Genomic DNA, 9143 nt, shown 5'->3' with positions numbered 1-9143 from the left:
ACACACAGGCTCGCTCGCTCACACACACACACACACAGGCTCGCTCGCTCACACACACACACACACACAGGCTCGCTCGCTCACACACACACACACACACACAGGCTCGCTCGCTCACACACACACACACACACACACAGGCTCGCTCGCTCACACACACACACACAGGCTCGCTCGCTCACACACACACACACACACACACACAGGCTCGCTCGCTCACACACACACACACACACACAGGCTCGCTCGCTCACACACACACACACACAGGCTCGCTCGCTCACACACACACACACAGGCTCGCTCGCTCACACACACACACACAGGCTCGCTCGCTCACACACACACACACAGGCTCGCTCGCTCACACACACACACACACGCTCGCTCACACACACACACACACACACGCTCGCTCACACACACACACACACACACACACAGGCTCGCTCACACACACACACACACACAGGCTCGCTCGCTCGCTCACACACACACACACACACAGGCTCGCTCGCTCACACACACACACACACGCTCGCTCACACACACACACACACGCTCGCTCACACACAAACACACACTCTCGCTAACACACACACACACACGCTCGCTAACACACACACACACACGCTCGCTCACACACACACACACACGCTCGCTCACACACACACACACGCTCGCTCACACACACACACACACAGGCTCGCTCGCTCGCTCACACACACACAGGCTCGCTCGCTCGCTCACACACACACAGGCTCGCTCGCTCGCTCACACACACACACACACAGGCTCGCTCGCTCGCTCACACACACACACACACAAAGGCTCGCTCGCTCACACACACACACACACAGGCTCGCTCGCTCACACACACACAGGCTCGCTCGCTCACACACACACAGGCTCGCTCGCTCACACACACACAGGCTCGCTCGCTCACACACACACTCGCTCGCTCGCTCACACACACACAGGCTCGCTCGCTCACACACACACAGGCTCGCTCGCTCACACACACACACTCGCTCGCTCGCTCACACACACACACACACACACACAGGCTCGCTCGCACACACACACACAGGCTCGCTCGCACACACACACACAGGCTCGCTCGCACACACACACACAGGCTCGCTCGCTCGCACACACACACACAGGCTCGCTCGCACACACACACACAGGCTCGCTCGCACACACACACACAGGCTCGCTCGCACACACACACACAGGCTCGCTCGCACACACACACACAGGCTCGCTCGCACACACACACACAGGCTCGCTCGCACACACACACACAGGCTCGCTCGCACACACACACACAGGCTCGCTCGCACACACACACACAGGCTCGCTCGCACACACACACAGGCTCGCTCGCACACACACACACAGGCTCGCTCGCACACACACACACAGGCTCGCTCGCACACACACACACAGGCTCGCTCGCACGCACACACACAGGCTCGCTCGCACACACACACGCAGGCTCGCTCGCACACACACACGCAGGCTCGCTCGCACACACACACGCGGGCTCGCTCGCACACACACACGCGGGCTCGCTCGCACACACACACGCGGGCTCGCTCGCACACACACACGCAGGCTCGCTCGCACACACACACGCAGGCTCGCTCGCACACACACACGCAGGCTCGCTCGCACACACACACGCAGGCTCGCTCGCACACACACACGCAGGCTCGCACACACACACACGCAGGCTCGCTCGCACACACACACACAGGCTCGCTCACACACACACAGGCTCGCTCACACACACACAGGCTCGCTCGCACACACACAGGCTCGCTCGCACACACACAGGCTCGCTCGCACACACACAGGCTCGCTCGCACACACACAGGCTCGCTCGCACACACACAGGCTCGCTCGCACACACACAGGCTCGCTCGCACACACACAGGCTCGCTCACACACACACACAGGCTCGCTCACACACACACACACACACACACACACACAGGCTCGCTCACACACACACACACAGGCTCGCTCACACACACACACACACAGGCTCGCTCACACACACACACACACACACACAGGCTCGCTCACACACACACACACACAGGCTCGCTCACACACACACACACAGGCTCTCTCACACACACACACACACAGGCTCGCTCACACACACACACACAGGCTCGCTCGCACACACACACACAGGCTCGCTCGCACACACACAGGCTCGCTCCCACACACACACACACAGGCTCGCTCCCACACACACACACACAGGCTCGCTCCCACACACACCACACACAGGCTCGCTCCCACACACACACACACAGGCTCGCTCCCACACACACACACACAGGCTCGCTCCCACACACACACACACAGGCTCGCTCCCACACACACACACAGGCTCGCTCCCACACACACACACACAGGCTCGCTCACACACACACACACACAGGCTCGCTCCCACACACACACACACAGGCTCGCTCACACACACACACACACAGGCTCGCTCCCACACACACACACACAGGCTCGCTCCCACACACACACACACAGGCTCGCTCCCACACACACACACACAGGCTCGCTCCCACACACACACACACAGGCTCGCTCACACACACACACACACAGGCTCGCTCACACACACACACACACAGGCTCGCTCACACACACACACACACAGGCTCGCTCACACACACACACACACAGGCCTCGCTCACACACACCACACACAGGCTCGCTCACACACACACACACACACAGGCTCGCTCAACACACACACACACACAGGCTCGCTCACACACACACACACACAGGCTCGCTCACTAACACACACACACACAGCTCGCTCACACACACACACCACAAGGCTCGCTCACACACACACACACCCAGGCTCGCTCACACACACACCACACAGGGCTCGCTCACTACACACACACACAACAGGCTCGCTCCCACACAACACACACAGGCTCGCTCACACACACAACACAAGGCTCGCTCACACACACACACACCACAGGGCCTCGCTCACACCACACACACACACCGGCTCGCCTCACACACACACACAGCACACAGGCTCGCTCATCACACACACACACACATCACAGGCTCGCTCACCACACACCCACACAGGCTCGTCTCACACACACACACACACAGGCTCGGCTCACACACACCACAACCAGGCTCGCTCACACACACACACACACAGGCTCGCTCACACACACACACACAGGCTCGCTCACACACACACACACACAGGCTCGCTCACACACACACACACACAGGCTCGCTCACACACACACACACACACAGTCTCGCTCACACACACACACACACAGTCTCGCGCACACACACACACACACAGTCTCTCTCTCACACACACACACACAGTCTCGCTCACACACACACACACACAGGCTCGCTCACACACACACACACACACAGGCTCGCTCACACACACACACACACAGGCTCGCTCACACACACACACACACAGGCTCGCTCACACACACACACACACACACTCTCTCTCACACACACACACACACAGTGTCTCTCTCACACACACACACACACAGGCTCGCTCACACACACACACACACAGGCTCGCTCACACACACACACACAAGCACGCTCGCTCACACACACACACACACGCTCGCTCACACACACACACACAGGCTCGCTCACACACACACACACACACAGGCTCGCTCACACACACACACACACAGGCTCGCTCACACACACACACACACACAGGCTCGCTCACACACACACACACAGGCTCGCTCACACACACACACACAGGCTCGCTCACACACACACACAGGCTCGCTCACACACACACACACAGGCTCGCTCACACACACACACACACACAGGCTCGCTCACACACACACACACAGGCTCGCTCACACACACACACACAGGCTCGCTCACACACACACACACACACAGGCTCGCTCACACACACACACAGGCTCGCTCACACACACACACAGGCTCGCTCACACACACACACAGGCTCGCTCACACACACACACAGGCTCGCTCACACACACACACAGGCTCGCTCACACACACACACAGGCTCGCTCACACACACACACACACAGGCTCGCTCACACACACACACACACACACACAGGCTCGCTCACACACACACACACACAGGCTCGCTCACACACACACACAGGCTCGCTCACACACACACACAGGCTCGCTCACACACACACAGGCTCGCTCACACACACACACAGGCTCGCTCACACACACACACACACAGGCTCGCTCACACACACACACACACAGGCTCGCTCACACACACACACACACACAGGCTCGCTCACACACACACACACACAGGCTCGCTCACACACACACACACACAGGCTCGCTCACACACACACACACAGGCTCGCTCACACACACACACACAGGCTCGCTCACACACACACACACAGGCTCGCTCACACACACACACAGGCTCGCTCACACACACACACAGGCTCGCTCACACACACACACAGGCTCGCTCACACACACACACACAGGCTCGCTCACACACACACACACACAGGCTCGCTCACACACACACACACAGGCTCGCTCACACACACACACACAGGCTCGCTCACACACACACACACACGCTCGCTCACACACACACACACACGCTCTCTCACACACACACACACAGGCTCGCTCACACACACACACACACAGGCTCGCTCACACACACACACACAGGCTCGCTCACACACACACACACAGGCTCGCTCACACACACACACAGGCTCGCTCACACACACACACACAGGCTCGCTCACACACACACACACAGGCTCGCTCACACACACACACACAGGCTCGCTCACACACACACACACACAGGCTCGCTCACACACACACACACACAGGCTCGCTCACACACACACACACAGGCTCGCTCACACACACACACACACAGGCTCGCTCACACACACACACACACACACACAGGCTCGCTCACACACACACACACAGGCTCGCTCACACACACACACACAGGCTCGCTCACACACACACACACAGGCTCGCTCACACACACACACACACAGGCTCGCTCACACACACACACACAGGCTCGCTCACACACACACACACACAGGCTCGCTCACACACACACACACACACAGGCTCGCTCCACACACACACACACACACACAGGCTCGCTCACACACAAACACACACACAGGCTCGCTCACACACACACACAACACACATAGGCTCGCTCACACACACACACACACAGGCTCGCTCACACCACACACACACACAGGCTTCGCTCACACACACACACAACAGGCTCGCTCACACACACACACACAGGCTCGCTCACACACACAACACACACAGCTAGCTCTCACACACACACCACGGCTCGCTCACCCACACACACACAGGCTCGCTCAACACACACACACACCAGGCTCGCTCCACACACACACACACACAGTCTCTCGCTCACACACACACACACACACACAGGCTCGCTCACACACACACACACACAAGGCTCGCTCACACACACACACACACACACAGGCTCGCTCACACACCACACACCACACACACACAGGCTCGCTCACACAACACACACACACAGGCTCGCTCACACACACACACAGGCTCGCTCACACACACACACACACAGGCTCGCTCGCTCACACACACACAGGCTCGCTCGCTCACACACACACAGGCTCGCTCGCTCACACACACACAGGCTCGCTCGCTCACACACACACAGGCTCGCTCGCTCACACACACACAGGCTCGCTCGCTCACACACACACAGGCTCGCTCGCTCACACACACACAGGCTCGCTCGCACACACACACACAGGCTCGCTCGCACACACACACAGGCTCGCTCGCTCACACACACACAGGCTCGCTCGCTCACACACACACAGGCTCGCTCGCACACACACACACAGGCTCGCTCGCACACACACACACAGGCTCGCTCGCACACACACACACAGGCTCGCTCGCACACACACACAGGCTCGCTCGCACACACACACACAGGCTCGCTCGCACACACACACACACAGGCTCGCTCGCACACACACACACACAGGCTCGCTCGCACACACACACACACAGGCTCGCTCGCACACACACACACACAGGCTCGCTCGCACACACACACACACAGGCTCGCTCGCACGCACACACAGGCTCGCTCACACACACACACCACACACAGGCTCGACCACTCACGCACACACACACAACAGGCTCGCCTACACAATTCACACACACACAACCAGGCTCGCTCAACACACACACCCACACACACCGGCTCGCTACACCCACACCACACAACCACAGGCTCGCTCACACCACACACCACACACAGGCTCGCTCACACACACCACACACATTCAGGCTCGCTCCCACACACACACACACACAGGGCTCGGCTCACCAACACACCACACACACCGCTCGCTCAACCACACACACCACACAGGCTCGCTCACACACCACACACCACACAGGCTCGCTCACACACACACACACCACAGGCTCGCCTCACACACAACACCACCACCGGCTCGCTCACAACACAACACACACACAACAGGCTCGCTCGCTTCCATCACACACACCGGCTCGCTCGCTCGCTCACACAGGCACACATCCACACACACACCAGGTCAGCTCGCTCGCTCACACACACACACACACAGGCTCGCTCGCTCGCTCACACACACACACACACACAGGCTCGCTCACACACACACACACAGGCTCGCTCACACACACACACACACACACAGGCTCGCTCACACACACACACACACAGGCTCGCTCACACACACACACACACACAGGCTCGCTCACACACACACACACAGGCTCGCTCACACACACACACAGGCTCGCTCACACACACACACAGGCTCGCTCACACACACACACACAGGCTCGCTCACACACACACACACACAGGCTCGCTCACACACACACACACACACAGGCTCGCTCACACACACACACACACAGGCTCGCTCACACACACACACACACAGGCTCGCTCACACACACACACACACAGGCTCGCTCACACACACACACACAGGCTCGCTCACACACACACACACACAGGCTCGCTCACACACACACACACACAGGCTCGCTCACACACACACACACACAGGCTCGCTCACACACACACACAGGCTCACACACACACACACACAGGCTCGCTCACACACACACACACACACAGGCTCGCTCACACACACACACACACAGGCTCGCTCACACACACACACACAGGCTCGCTCACACACACACACACACACAGGCTCTCTCACACACACACACACAGGCTCGCTCACACACACACACACACAGGCTCGCTCACACACACACACACACACAGGCTCGCTCACACACACACACACACAGGCTCGCTCACACACACACAGGCTCGCTCACACACACACAGGCTCGCTCACACACACACACAGGCTCGCTCACACACACACACACAGGCTCGCTCACACACACACACACAGGCTCGCTCACACACACACACACACACACACGCTCGCTCACACACACACACACAGGCTCGCTCACACACACACACACACACAGGCTCGCTCACACACACACACACACACAGGCTCGCTCACACACACACACACACACAGGCTCGCTCACACACACACACACACAGGCTCGCTCACACACACACACACACAGGCTCGCTCACACACACACACACACACAGGCTCGCTCACACACACACACACACAGGCTCGCTCACACACACACACACACACAGGCTCGCTCACACACACACACACACAGGCTCGCTCACACACACACACACACACAGGCTCGCTCACACACACACACACACAGGCTCGCTCACACACACACACACACACAGGCTCGCTCACACACACACACACACACAGGCTCGCTCACACACACACACACACAGGCTCGCTCACACACACACACACACACAGGCTCGCTCACACACACACACACACACAGGCTCGCTCACACACACACACACACACAGGCTCGCTCACACACACACACACACACACAGGCTCGCTCACACACACACACACACACAGGCTCGCTCACACACACACACACACACAGGCTCGCTCACACACACACACACACACACAGGCTCGCTCACACACACACACACACAGGCTCGCTCACACACACACACACACAGGCTCGCTCACACACACACACACAGGCTCGCTCACACACACACACACACACAGGCTCGCTCACACACACACACACAGGCTCGCTCACACACACACACAGGCTCGCTCACACACACACACACAGGCTCGCTCACACACACACACACACAGGCTCGCTCACACACACACACACAGGCTCGCTCACACACACACACACACACAGGCTCGCTCGCTCGCTCACACACACAGGCTCGCTCACACACACACAGCCGCCACACACACACAGGCTCGCTCACACACACACACACACAGGCTCGCTCACACACACACACACACAGGCTCGCTCACACACACACACACAGGCTCGCTCACACACACACACACAGGCTCGCTCACACACACACACACAGGCTCGCTCACACACACACACAGGCTCGCTCACACACACACACACAGGCTCGCTCACACACACACACAGGCTCGCTCACACACACACACAGGCTCGCTCACACACACACACACAGGCTCGCTCACACACACACAGGCTCGCTCACACACACACACAGGCTCGCTCACACACACACACACACACACAGGCTCGCTCACACACACACACACACAGGCTCGCTCACACACACACACACACAGGCTCGCTCACACACACACACACACACACACAGGCTCGCTCACACACACACACAGGCTCGCTCACACACACACACACAGTCTCGCTCACACACACACACACAGGCTCACACACACACACACACACAGGCTCGCTCACACACACACACACACAGGCTCGCTCACACACACACACACACACAGGCTCGCTCACACACACACACACACAGGCTCGCTCACACACACACACAC

The sequence above is a fragment of the Tachysurus fulvidraco genome, chromosome 7 (assembly GCF_022655615.1).
Source record: "Tachysurus fulvidraco isolate hzauxx_2018 chromosome 7, HZAU_PFXX_2.0, whole genome shotgun sequence".
NCBI classification, from domain to species: domain Eukaryota; kingdom Metazoa; phylum Chordata; class Actinopteri; order Siluriformes; family Bagridae; genus Tachysurus; species Tachysurus fulvidraco.
The sequence above is the reverse complement of the archived record's forward strand: the minus strand, read 5'-3'. Positions refer to the sequence as shown.